The 14,309-nt window shown below is 36.7% G+C and overlaps 1 long non-coding RNA gene across 2 annotated transcripts in view; it reads left to right on the top strand.

Annotated features, from left to right (window-relative positions):
* Positions 1–14,309, top strand: part of LOC141276187 (uncharacterized) — a 449,573-nt gene that overhangs the window by 223,024 nt on the left and 212,240 nt on the right. For both annotated transcript variants that reach the window (XR_012325351.1, XR_012325350.1), the window contains one exon: positions 13,452–13,669. This is a non-coding gene — a long non-coding RNA (uncharacterized lncRNA). The remainder of the gene's footprint in view (positions 1–13,451; positions 13,670–14,309) is intronic.

Below are 14,309 nucleotides of genomic sequence, written 5' to 3'. Positions count from 1 at the left end.
TAGGTGATTTCTAATGGTTTTTAAACAAAGAACACACCAGTAAATATCTTTATACATTTATCTTTGAGTAATTGTGTACTTCCATAGGATGTTTTCCTTAAACTAGGATTGTCTTCAAAGTTATTTTTATGACAAACTGGGAAGGGCTTAATTAAGTGCTATGTACCATTTTAAATTGGAAGTTCTCCACATTTACATTTTAACTCTGAAACTTTGTCCATTACCTGAAGTTTTTCTTTAAATACATAAATTATCCTTTTGGAAAGGGAAGAGATTTTTCCATATCCATGAATACTCTTATAGAATACAAATACATTCACCACATACTATCTGACTAATTTACATTTTGGAAATATCTCATAAGATAATTGCTAGTCCAAAGAGTTAAAATGCAAAGCTATGATATTAATCTTAAGCCACACAGTATTTACCTGTAGGTTTTATATTTTATGCTGCTGTATTGACAATATCCTTTAAACATTTTCTTTTAAATTACTTATGTTCATTTTTAGAGTTATTTCAACTCTGAGTATTTTAGTTCTAGTATAAAGAATTAAATCTAGAAGCAGAAAAGTTGTAAGACATGTTCTTCTGATAAGTTTCTAATCATGATCCAGAAAACCTCAACTTACTATATGAATAATCAATGATTATTCTATTGTATATAATTTTGTCATAAAATTCATGCAAAAGAGGAATGACCAGGAGAGAGATTTGAGCTGCTCCCTGGTCAGGTGTACTATTCACCTGCTCTCTAGTCATGCTGCATTCAACAAGAGCAAATGGTGACACACATTTTCTGTCTTCTCATTTTGTCCCTCTCCTAGTTTGTCTCAAGTAGGAAAAATTATTCTCATTTTTTAATAATTATGTGGAAGCTTGACTTTGGTGTAGATTAAAATTACCCCAGATGTCAGCTATGACAATTAGTATTGCACTAGTTGGAAGTTACAAAGTCCTGGCAAATAGCTCTAAAGCAGGATGTAGACTGTTTCTCTCTAGTCAACCTTAAAAGTAGTTGGATTTCATATAATCATGGATGTTCACTTTGGATGGAACCTTATATATAATCTGGTTTGATGTATGCATCTCATGTATAAAAACATTGAATTTGAGGAAGATGATGTGATGTGTTCCAGGTCAGATGGATTAGTGGCTGAGACAGGACTAGAATCCAGGTTTTTTAAATTTCCTTTTTCTTTATTCCCAGTTCTTTTGGTCTTTTCTTTTCTGAAGGCTTGAAAAGGAACTAGGTGTCCTTTCAAGGTTCTTTCCAGCATTGGGATTCTGTGGAGTAGATTACAGTTAAGGAATTTTGATAAACTTGGCCTTGTTTCATTTACGTTAACTTTCTGAAAGAATGTAAATGTTTTTTTTCTTTTTGTAAAGTTTCTTTGCGTATTAAACCTGCCACCTGCCAATTTGGAGCGATCTGCCATGTCTCGCTCTTTTTCTATGGGAGCCACGTTCAGATTTCACCCAGGAAGCTCTTGAGGTTGTGACCCAGCAGCAACAAGGGATCTTTTTACTGTCTTCATAGTTTTGCCTTTTTCAGAATGTCATATAATTGAATTAATAAAATATATAGCCTTTTTCAGACTGGCTTCTTTCACTTAGGAATGTGCATTTAAGGTTCATCAATGTCTTTCGCAGCTTGATAACTCATCTTTTTTATCAATTAATAATATTACATTGTATGGATGTACCAGCTTACTAACTCATTCACCTATTGAAGGATATTTTGGTGGCTTCCAGTTTGGACAACGATGAATGAAGTTACTATAAACATTCACATGCAGGATTTTGTGTGGACAAAAGTTTTAAAATAAGTTGAGTGAATACCTAGGACTGAGATTGCTGGATGATAAGACTATACCTACCTTTGTAATCGATAGCCAAATTGTCTTCCTAACTGGCTATGCCATTTCACATTTCCACTAGCAATGAATGAGTGTTCCTGTTGCTCTACATCTTCTCCAGAATTGGTATTGTCAGTTTTCTGGATTTTAGCCATTTTAATAGGCATATAGTGTGGTATTATTGTTTTAATTTGCAACTCTCCAATGACAAGTGATGTTGAACATCTGTTGATATGTTTACTTGCTATCTGTATATCTTCTTTGGTGAGTCATCTGTTCAGATTATTGCCTATTTTTTAAAACAGACTTTAATTTTTAGAGTAGTTTTAGGTTTATAGAAAAATTGGGCACAATGTATAGAAGGTTCCTATATAGGCCCTCTCCTCCCCATCAATTCTCTCTCTCTCTTTTCTTTTTAATGTGTTACATTAGTGTGGTACATTTGTTACAATATGAATCAATATCGATACATTATTATTAACTATTATTTTTGAATTCTATAAAATACCAGAGAAATTATTCCACAATTAGTAATTTATTGTTGTCAATGAACCGAAGCATGCCATTGTAATTAAAATGTTAGTTTGGGGCTGCAAGCTCCACAGGATACATTTAGTCCTGTACTTTGTGAAAAGATACAAGGGAACTAATTATTGTAGATGAGTTTCTCTTTGGAGAGACTAATTTATTCACAGGAAACAAAGAGGATTACTATTATTTGAGAACCTGGGAAAATAATATCAGTCTTTTGGGTCCTCCTAGTTTTATGGGCATGAGTGGACAATAGCTTTGGGTCCAGGCTCAGAGGAATGGCATGAATCATTAGGACATCACATCATGTCTTGCATTAATGGTGGTCACCTAATCAGTTCACATCATTTTTTGTAGCACTGACATAATGGCCCTGGGTTATATTGATGGGACATTAAATTGCATGTTCTAATCCTTCCACTATTGGTTGGATCTATTCTTGATCTGAACACAGATGCTGATATTTAGAAGATAAATCTATCTTGTTAGCTACATACTGATCAGAATTGTGAATCTCAGGATTGGTGTTTAGGAAGCACCTGAGCCCCTGGAAAACAAAGTTTTCTGCTTGGATAGAGTGCCACTGAACTTGATATTAATTCTTATTATTGATTTCTGTCAATGGAGACAGGGGCTTCTGAGGGAGAAAAGAATTGTCTTGCTCAGAAAGTAGTGTGGGTAAGCAAGCAAGTCTGAGCATCTTAGCAGCTTTTCTCTTGGGTTCCACTTATTAACTCTTGAGAAAAACAACCCAAGAAAATCCACAGCACAAAAAATATGCAACACTGTGCTTGTGATTTACTTGACATTCTTGCTTCTTCTGTTCTGGCTCCTGTGTGCCATTTTTAAGACCCTGTTCTCCAAGAAACCAAGAGGTAAAAGAGGCACACAGGCACAAATCCTAGAGGTCTCCATTATCTTTGAATAATAAGTCAATCCACTGGGTTTCCAAGAGCCTCCAGTGTTTTCCACTGGGTGTAAAGGGATTCAGTCTGGTTTCTGGCTGCCTTGGTCCTTCATAAGATCAGTTTTCTTAACAGTATCTCTTTCCTCAGTATGGGACTATCCCTAAGCAATACAGTTTTCCTTTGCCTAAGGAACTGTTGCTATTTTGATATTCCCCAGAACTCTCTTTTCCCTGTCTCCTTCACTGTTGCTTGGGAAAGGAAAAGCAATTTCCTTCCTTGGGGAACCCTAATCTTTATTTGTATTTCTATTTTGAAGCAGAACTCTAAGTTTTGTCATGTTGTCACTCACTGTAACAAAGGCAGAGGGACCCCTCTCTATGTACCCTTGGAGAGGAGGGAAGTGTAGCCAGAGGAAATTAATTGCTTGACAGAGAGTGGAAGTACAAAAGCCATCTCAATGTATTATTTGTTGTCAATACCTTTCTTCATTCCTTTTGTTGATTATTTGTTTCCTTTACGTACCACAGCTGGAGATTTCTGCAGTTGGGGATTCTCTTTATGATTGTCTTGGTGTTCTTTTGGTCCTTTGGTAAAGGCATTTGACCTAATCATGATAAGCTGATGAGTTGGCTTCATCTATAGAGTGGAACAAGGACTGTTGGCTGAGAAAAGTATGAATGCTGAAGCTGAGGGCAGAGTTGGCTCATGGAACATTTTGTCTGTTCTCTGAGTTTCTTGTCCCAGTATGTCAACAAATTTGTTTTTGTTTAAAGACTTTCCCACACAAGTGTCTGCCAAGTTCAGAAGACTGCTTTTTGAGATTGATCTTGGTTTTCTTGGAACAAGAGCTGAGATCATATAATAAGCTCAGTTGGTCTTAGTGAGTGAAAGTTGGGAGATTTTATTTCCATATACATCAGCCAGATCTGGGCATAGAAGAGGAAAGAAAGGTCTGGACACTAGGTGGGTATGGGTGGGAGATGGAAGGAAAGAACTAGTGAAAGGAGGCTTTCACTTGTGTCTACTTTTCCCACTTGTTTGTTTGTTTTTTTATTTAACATCTTTATTGGAGTATAATTGCTTTACAATGTTGTGTTAGTTTCTGCTGTATAACAAAGTGAATCAGCTATATGCATACATATATCCCCATATCCCCTCCCTCTTGCGTCTCCCTCCCATTCTCCCTATCCCACCCCTCTAGGTGGGCACAAAGCACCGAGCTGATCTCCCTGTGCTATTCCTACTTGTTTTTTTTTTTTTTTGCGGTTCGCGGGCCTCTCACTGTTGTGGCCTCTCCCGTTGCGGAGCACAGGCTCTGGACGCGCAGGCTCAGCGGCCATGGCTCACGGGCCCAGCCGCTCCGCGGCATGTGGGATCTTCCCGGACCGGGGCATGAACCCGTGTCCCCTGCAACGGCAGGCGGACTCTCAACCACTGCGCCACCAGGGAAGCCCTCCCACTTGTTTTTAAGGCTCTCTAGGTCACTTGGAAGTAAGGCTCTGAGGTTGTAATGGTCCATGCTGAGATTGACTCTGGTCATACTCTTATTGGATTTAAATTAGTCAGGTTTATTAGAAAAGAGTCTTTAGGTTTCTGATCTCTAGATTGGTAGAAACATTGTCAGTATGTAGAGAAGTTCCGAAGCATCCATTTATAGACTAGACTAGAAGACTCCTTTCCTTTGAGGCATAAAAAGCACTCCCCTGTGATAATCCCACTTGCTGGGACCTCCTTAAAAGAAAGAGGCTACAAAAATGTAATTTAATGGGCATAACTTAGAATGTTCTTAGTGAAAGTAGGAGATAAGTATCATGGTAGGATCACAATGTCTGCTGGGTTGTTATTCAAAAAGGGATTATAGAATCAGGCAGGCTGGGAAATGGCTCTGCCCTGATGAAGGAAGGCATTGATTGATCATTGTGGGATGCCATGTGTTCCTTGAGATTGGTTTGTGGCTTTAGGCCACATGGCAGTTGAATGAGAGGAACTTGGAAGTTTATCAGAGACAGAAGTGTAGGGGATCACAGTGGCCATTGTGAATACTAACTCTAGCATAGGCTTTCAGGGAGGAAATAGATGTCTGCCATGCCCACAATCAAAGAGAACAGCGTTGCCTTGGGATCTTACTAACTTCTGCCAGTACCAGCCAAATGTCTGATAGCACTTTGAGGTTGTAGGGGGACCCAATATACACACTCCTTTCCTGACTAATCTTATGACAAAAAACAAGATTATAAACCAAGAGTTTATAATGGAAACCAAGAGTTTCTGATGGAAACCAAGACTCTAGATGTTAGAAGGTTAGGTATGCAGCAACAATGGGCAGCTTAATGCTAGTACTTAATACTTGGAATGAGACTGACCTACCCAGCCTCAGGCACTGCTGCTCCTCTGTAGGCTGTCCTCTATGGTATCTGCCCTCTAAAACATCTGGCATAGAGGAGCATTGCTGACTCCCAAGAGGAAAGGAATGATAAAACGATGCTGAGTTGTACACGTCTAATTCCTCTCCCAGACTCATCAAATTGTGTAACTCACTGTATATCCATAATGAAAAGTAAGGGGTATGCCAAGAAACCAGAGGCACCTGGAGAAAATCCTTCCTCAAGGAAACAAGGAGTGGGGAAGATGTGTTCCTTTCTTTTAACAAGTTCTCTTGGCATAGACACCAGCATTTTCATGATTGATGCCATCAGCAATAAGAAAATTATGCCTTTTTCAGGAAGTTTTGGGGACTATAGCATAACAACAGAGAAGATAAATGTTTAAAAAGTAATAATTTCCTCAGCATTGTTAGTGATTTCCAGTGTTTTCAGAATTCCAGGAGGTGTTCTGATTACATTAGCCCGTTGAAGGTGATACAAGAGAATAAAGTTATGAAGAACAAGATAAATTCATATACAGTCCTATGAAATTCATATGTTGCCAAAGAATAGGAGTTGGTCAGTTATGAGACAATTTTTGAACACTTACAGCTCATAAAGAGTTTATAACACTCACAGCTCATAAAGAGTTTATAAAGCGAACACAGAAACTAACCAGGTCAAAAGAAATAGATATTTGCAAGTACAAAATTTTTTTCTAGTGAGAGTTAAGTCAATGATTTTGCTAGCAGGCAGGGTTAACCAGGCAAAGTTCCTGAAGAAAGTGAATCTTGATCTGTGATGATGAAGAGATGGGGAATGTGGGAACAGTGGCCCTCAGTTTCCAGGCATATGGTGAAAATCCGTAGAAACAGGCTGGAGAATTTCTGATGTCATCCAAGGTTGAACATGAAGTATTATGATGCTTCTGCCACTTCTGCTGTTGATGGAAGGAAGATAAATGTTGTGACAGACGCCCTCAATGTTTTTGGCAAGAAGTAAAATTCCATTTAGTGTGATGCATTTCAAGGGGAATGACCTTTAAGTGCAGATATGGCATATTTTTGGCTTATTGCTGAACTTTGGGGTTTGGGATCTATACAAATATGGAAGGCATCAGGTGAAATGCAACACACTATCTCTTGGCCAATGTAATTGACAAAGTGAAAATTGCAACAGTTACCCACATACGTGTCTGAAATAACAAAAATAACACCCAAAATACCAGCAAGGGCTTTCTCCAAAAAGAGAAAAATCACTAAAACATATGCTAAAGGCTACCTATATTGTTACTTCTAATTCTCATCTCAGCCTGAAATCAAATGCATAGTTTTTTTTTTTTTAATGTAATAAGAGAAATACTTTTGTTTTTCTTCACTAAAGTCAAAGTGACAGTGAGGGTCAGTGAGATATCCCCAGGCAGGTTCTCCCATAGATATTCTAATTTCCACTACTATCACCCCAATAAAGACCTAGTACACATCCATGGTTTCTTGCTTTTAACTTATTTTCCTTTCATTTTACCCAGCTCAAGGCTACTGATAAATATTCCTACAATGCTTATTCTTTGTTTGCCAATCTAAAATTTTTTTAATAATTCTCTATCTCTATAAGATAATATTGAATTCATTAACTTAATATTCAAAATGATATATAAGATGGGCCTACTTTTTTCTTTTTCTTTCTTTTTTTAAGGAAGCTTGAGGCCTTTTTATTGACAATTCTCCATATACACAGACACCCTTTTAGTTCTTCTCCAGTGTAAATAAAGCATGAGCACTTAACTCTCATTTCTCAACAGGATGAGATGGGCCTATTTTTTTCAACTTTAATTCTCTTATTTCATCACACAAATTCTTCTGTATGATTTACTTATACTGATTTACTCATTGTTTCTCCAAACATCTCTTTGAACTTTCTATCCATTAAGTCTTTGCTCACCCTAGTCTTTCTTATCCTTCCCCTCCCTCTATCTATATCCCTCCCATAAATACAGGTTCAGCTAAAATCCATATTCTACATGAAATTCTCTCCAAATAGTGCAGTCAGGTTTTTTTTTTTAATTGTCTGTACTAGTCATGCGTCATTTACCATATTTCAAGTGTATTCATTATTTTATATTCATCTTTATACATCTTAACTTTTCAACAAGATTCTTGAGGATAGGAATCTTTTTTTTTTTTTTTTTTTTTTTTTTTTTTGCGGTACACGGACCTCTCACTGTTGTGGCCTTGCCCGTTGTGGAGCACAGACTCCGAACGCGCAGGCTCAGCAGCCATGGCTCACGGGCCCAACTGCTCCGCGGCGTATGGGATCTTCCCGGACTGGGGCACAAACCCGTGTCCCCTGCATCGGCAGGCAGACTCTCAACCACTGCACCACCAGGGAAGCCCAAGGATAGGAATCTTTTTGTGTCCTTATTAAGTCCTAGCAAAACTCTTTCACATTATAGATTCCAGTTATTAAGAAAAAATTGTCAGAAAAGCGAAAAGGTGAAGAAAAATGCCACAGAAGTGAGTACAGTAGGCTTCTGAGGTAGTAAAGCACTTTCGAACTAAATGGTAATGAAAACGTGACATCAGATATTGAGAGTTGCGGGTAAGTTCACTTAGGGGGAACATTCGAAATGAATACATTAGAAAATAAGAAAGGCTGAAAACCAGTGCCTAGGAATCTATTTCTAAAAGTTAGTAAAAGAACCATAAATTAAAACCAAATAATGTAAAAAGAATAAAATAACAAATATAAGAAAATGAGTTCGTGAAAGAGAAAACAAACATAAACTAAAGAACTTCTAAACAGTATAAATTTCTCTATTTGAAAGACTAGTAAATTTGATAAAGCCATAGCAAGAATGATCAGATAAAATAGAGAAGGCAAAATAGCTGGTATCAGAAATGAAAAAAATGACATCACTACGGATCCAATAACCAGTAAATAGATAATAAAATATTACAGAAATCTTTATGCCAACAACTTTATTGGAATTGGTTATTGGAATATCTCACATGACTATGGGAAAGACAATGATGCAGTGAGGTGCAGTGTCCACTGGAACCAAGACTCAAGGCTACCAAGCCTCTCTTTCTCACATGTCTGTTTTTGCTTATCTCTACACTGGAGCCTTAATTTTTGCCTATTACAAATAAGCTTTCTACACATAGTGGGAACCATGGCAACCAAAAGTTCCTGGGTTTCACATTCTATGTTTCCCACTCCAGAGAGAGGCTGCCTCTCTTTTAACTTCTGCGACAAGAATTTGGGGGTAAGGACTAATTAATCCAGATTAGGTCAGCTACCAACCCATACCTATGGCTAAAGGAGCAGAGTCTTATAAATAGACATGATCTGTGTATGGGGTCATTCCCAGAGAAGGAGGAAACCATCACCAGTTACAGGGTCACTGTTGGGAAAGGCAGCCTCATGCATGCAGTCTTTTGACCCCTACTTAGCCACATAAAAATGGGCCTCAGGCCTGGAATACTTCTTTACCAAGAGATGAGGAATCCTCACAGCCTGTGCTGGGCTTGGTTCCTTGTGTGGGAATATCGTTCCCTGTTTTGGACTTTTATTCTGTTTAAGCATGTGTCAAATGGTAGCACTACGATATCTGTCCCTGTGGGGGGCGGGGATGGGGTCCTTCATTCTGAGGCACAGGAGGAATGCCTGTAGGCTAGTCACTCTATGGCAGCTGCCTGGAGGGGCCCTCTGGCTATAGGGGACAAGTACCCATTACCGAAGCTGATCTTGCTCTGCGTCTTTTCTATGTGAGCAATGAGGTGTTCCATCCAGTTCATGACTGCGTTGGGTTTTCCTTGGCAACTCTGATACCAAGATGCAGTGGGCAGAAGTGTTTGAACTTCTACTCCTGATGATAGGCAACAAGTATCACTTGCTTGACAGTTACAAAGAATGATGTCTAATGTGAATGATATGAAAAATAAAGCCAAATAACAAAATGCATGGGTAGCTCCAGTGTAAAGCCTATACCTGCGGAAAGAGTGTTATTCATTCTTTATCTGAGTTCCAGGACTTTCATTTTAACAATCACATTTCCTGGTAGTTGAAGATTTGAGGATGAACCAGATCAGGGGTGAAAGACGGAGTGCAGCTGCATTACTTTGCTGAGTCATATTCTAATGCAGGATATCTAATAAGCAAAGAAAAAGAACAGATACCAAGGAGTCAACAATCATTCTGGAAAATAGGTTTTGAAAACAGACGTGCCTACTGCAGGAAGTCTGTCTTTCCAGTTATTCACACTCTACAGCATCTCTCAAAACTAAGGCAGGTAGGATAATGATCTACAACCATTCTCAGACATTTGCCAAGTGATTTTGCAATAACATTTCAGGAATTTATGAAAATTAGCCTTTAATTTGAAGGCTCTTTTGTGTGGTTAAAATACCATTTGGGGGGAAAATTTAAGTTCCAATGGGAAAAGAATGTAGTTTGGGTTATGGGTCAAGTTGGGAATATTGGGTGAAGGAAGAAGGAATGATGTCACAGTGAAGCACACTTAGTTCAGGAAAAAAAAGTGCCTCATTTCCCAGAATACTTGCTAGGGAAAGGTGGAAAGAAAAGGGGGAGCTACCCACACAAATTCTGCTGGCTTACGCTTGATATTCTATTAGCATGCCTAAAGGATGAGTTATAACATTTAGTTTCAGAAATGTAGTTGTAATCAATTTTGATGATTCAAGGAAAAAAGAAAGAAACATATAATTTAAAAATTATTCCTACTTGGCTTTGGAAACTGGTCTGTAAATTAACACTAATGTTAGCATAACATATTCTGTATTTTTTTAAAGTTAAAATTTGTCTGGGTGATCAATTTATAGCAAAACATTGAAGCTACCTCATTCTTTTTGATGGCTGAAGAGTGTTTGAATACAGGGATTATCATAATTAACCAGAGGCCTATTAGTGGACATTTTGTTTATGTCCAACATTTTGCTGTAACAGAAAATACTGAATGAATATCCCTGTACACGAGATGTACAGGCTTGCCTCTGTATTGTGTTATAATTTCTCCCTCCTCTTCATGACATCCCTTCTACAACTCCTTTCCCACTTCAAAACAAAACAAAAAGCAAAACAAGACAAAGCAAAACCCAAGGATATGAATAGCTAGAAATAAACTAAATTGGTCATTGTTATTACAGGAAAACTTCATACCAAATACGAGCAATAATCTGCTTATACACATTACATTCTCTTAAACAATCCCTTTTGTTTCATCACTCTTCGCCTCTGCTTGGTTCTCTGTATCTGTGAGTTTTGTTTTGTTTGTTTGTTTAGATTCTAAGTGCGATGATGCAGTATTTATTTTTCTCAGTCTGACTTACTTCACTTAGCATAATGCCCTCAAGGTCCATCCATTGTTGTCACAAATGGCAAGATTTCCTTCATTTTTATGGCTGAATAATATTCCATTGTGTATGTATATACCACATTTTCTTTATCCATTCATCAGTTCATGTACACTTAGGTCATTTCCATATTTTGGCTATTATAAATAATGATGCAATGAACATGGGGGTCATATATTTCTTTGAGCTAGTGTTTTCATTTTCATTGGATAAATATCCAGAAGTGGAATTGTTGGATCATATTCAAGTTCTATTTTTAATTTTTTGAGGAACCTCCATGATGGCTGTACCAGTTTACATTCCCACCAGTAGTACACAAGGGTTCCCTTTTCTCCACATCCACTCTAATATTTGTTATTTCTTGTCTTGTTGATAATAGCCATTCTAACAGGTGTGAGGTGATATCTCCTTGTGGTCTTGATTTACATTTCCCTGATGATTAGTGTTGTTGAGCATCTTTTCATGTACCCGTTGGCTGTCTGTATGTCTTCTGTGGAAAAATGTCTATACAGATCTTCTGTCCATTTTTAAATCAAATTGTTTTATATATTTATTTTTTTGCTATTGAGTTGTATGAATTCTTTATATATTTTAATATTAATATTAATTAAATTATTTTATTATTTATTAAATTTAATTTAATTATTAATTAAATTATTTAATTAATAATTAAATTATTAATTAAATATTAATACCTTATTAGATATATGATTGGAATATTTTCTCCCATTCAGTAGGTTGAATTTTCATTTTGGTGATGATTTCCTTTGCTGTGCAAAAGCTTGTTTATTTTTTCCCACTTGTTTGTTTATTTATTTATTTATTGCCTTTGCTTTTGGTGTCAGATCCAAAAAATCATTGCCAAGGCCAATGTCAAGGAACTTTCCAACAATGTTTTCTTCTAGGAGTTTTATGTTTTCAGGTCTTACATTCAGGTCTTTAATCCATTTTGAGTTAATTTTTGTGTATGGTGTAAGATAGTGGTCCAGTTTCATTCTCTTACATATGGCTGTCCAGTTTTCCCAACACTATTTATTGAAGAGACTGTCCTTTCCCCATTGCATATTCTTGGCTTCTTTGCCATAAATTAATTGGCCATGTATGTGTGGGTTTATTTATGAGCTGTCTAACCTGTTCCATTGATCTATTTGTCTGTTTTTATGCCAATACCACACTGTTTTGACTACTACAGTTTTGTAATATAGTTTGAAACCAGGGAGCATGATGCCTCCAGCTTTGTTCTTTCTCAAGGTTGTTTGGCTTTTTGGGGTCTTTTGTCATTCCACAAAGTTTAGGATTGTTTGTTCCATTTCTGTGAAAAATGCCTTTGGAGTTTTGATAGGAATTGCATTGAATCTTTAGATTGCTTTGAGTAGTATGGGCATTTTATCAATATTAATTCTTCCAATCCATGAGTGTGCAATATCTTTCCACTTATGAGTGTCTTCAATATTTTCATTAATGTCTCATAGTTTTTCGTGTACAGGCCTTTTACATCCTTGGCTAAATTTATTCCTAGGTATTTTATTCTTTTTGATGGAATTGTAAAAGAGAAGGTTTTTCTTAATTTCTCTTTCTGACAGTTTGTTATTAGTGTATAGAAGCATAACAGATTTTTATTAATTTTGTAAACTGCAACGTTACTGAATTTGTGTATTAGTTCTCACAATAACAAATAACTGCTCATAACTTACTTTTTCCTCTGTATTAGTCACGGTGTGGAGAAGCAGATCAAGAATATCCATCACATGCTATTATTTACATAAATTATAAGTAAGATTTTATTGTAATATAGCCATTATCATTTGGATACATTTGTTATAGCAATTTAGCCTACACTAATTACTAAACCTTGTATTTCTATTTTGTTGAGCAGTTTGTTTCCATCAACAACAGGTTGTTGTTATATGAAACAACAACAGGTGTTGAGTTATATGAAATTCCTTTTCAGTATGTATAAAATAATCCAATTGTTTATTCTTTATTGTATTAGTATGGTGGTTTTTATTGATATACTTTCTAATATGAAATCTTACTTGAATTTCTGGAATACTCCTCAGTTGGCCATGGTATATTATTATTCTAATAAGCTTTGGATTCTGTCTACTAATATTTTGGAGTTTTGCATTGGTATTCATAAGTGAGATTAGTCAGTAATCTTCCTTTGTTGTTCTTTTCAGGTTTTGGTATCACTGATTTCATAAATTGAATTTCAAGTGTTGCCTTCTATGATAGGCACCCTCTAAAATGGCCCTACTTTCTGGTATTCTTGCTCCTGTGCAATCTCCATTTCTTGAATGTGGGTTGAATTTATTGACTCATTTCTATTGAGTCAGACATGGCAGTAGCCATGGAATGTCACTTCCAAAATTAGGTTCTTAAAATACTGTATCTTCCATCTTGTACACTCTCTCTCAGGTTGCTTATATTGGGGGAAGCCAGCTGCTATGTCATGGGGCAGCCCCGTGGAGAAGCCACCATGAGTGAGCTTGAAAGTAGATCTTCTGGGGTCCACCAAAAGCCATGTGAATGAGCTTGGCAGGAGAGCCACTTCCAGTTCAACCTCAAGGTGACTGCAGCCTTTGTCAACATCTTGACTGTAGCCTGGTGAGAAATCCTGAGCCAGAACCATCCAGGTAAGCCACTCCTAGATTTCTGACCAACAGAAACTGTGAGATAATAAATTTTGTTGTTTGCAATCACTAAGTTTTGAGGTAATGTCTTAAGCGGCAATGGATAACTCATGCACCTTCTTTGTGTATATTTTGGATAAGTTTAACTAACACAAGAGTTATCTGTTTCTTAGCGCTTTGGTTCAAATCTCCTATGAAAACTTCTTACTGTGGTGCTTTCTTGCGGTTTTAGTTTTAGAGTAGTAAGGTTTACCAATTTTTTTGGTTTATTATTTGTAATAGTGTGTTCTGATAGAGTCAGAGTTAAGAGGTATCTTTTGAGTTATCTCTATTTAAAACAAATCCTTTAGTGCAATTTAACTTTCTCCTTCCCACCTCACTATTCTTGGCCTTTGTTAATATTATCTTAGGTTTTAGATAGGATAGGATGTATTAAATTTATATGTTGTACATTTATTTAAAATAATGCAATATCTACATTCAGTTTTTAAAAACTTTTTTCCAAGTGCTTTTACTATTTAATAATAATAATAATGGAGACTTTGAACACTTACAAAAGTAGACAGACAATATAATGAACCCACACATACCCATTTCTAGTCTCAACAACTGTGAATCCATGGTGAATCCTATAATTTTCCCT

Source organism: Tursiops truncatus, chromosome 13 (genome assembly GCF_011762595.2).
Source record: "Tursiops truncatus isolate mTurTru1 chromosome 13, mTurTru1.mat.Y, whole genome shotgun sequence".
Lineage (NCBI taxonomy): Eukaryota > Metazoa > Chordata > Mammalia > Artiodactyla > Delphinidae > Tursiops > Tursiops truncatus.
This window is presented reverse-complemented; position numbering and strand designations above follow the sequence as displayed.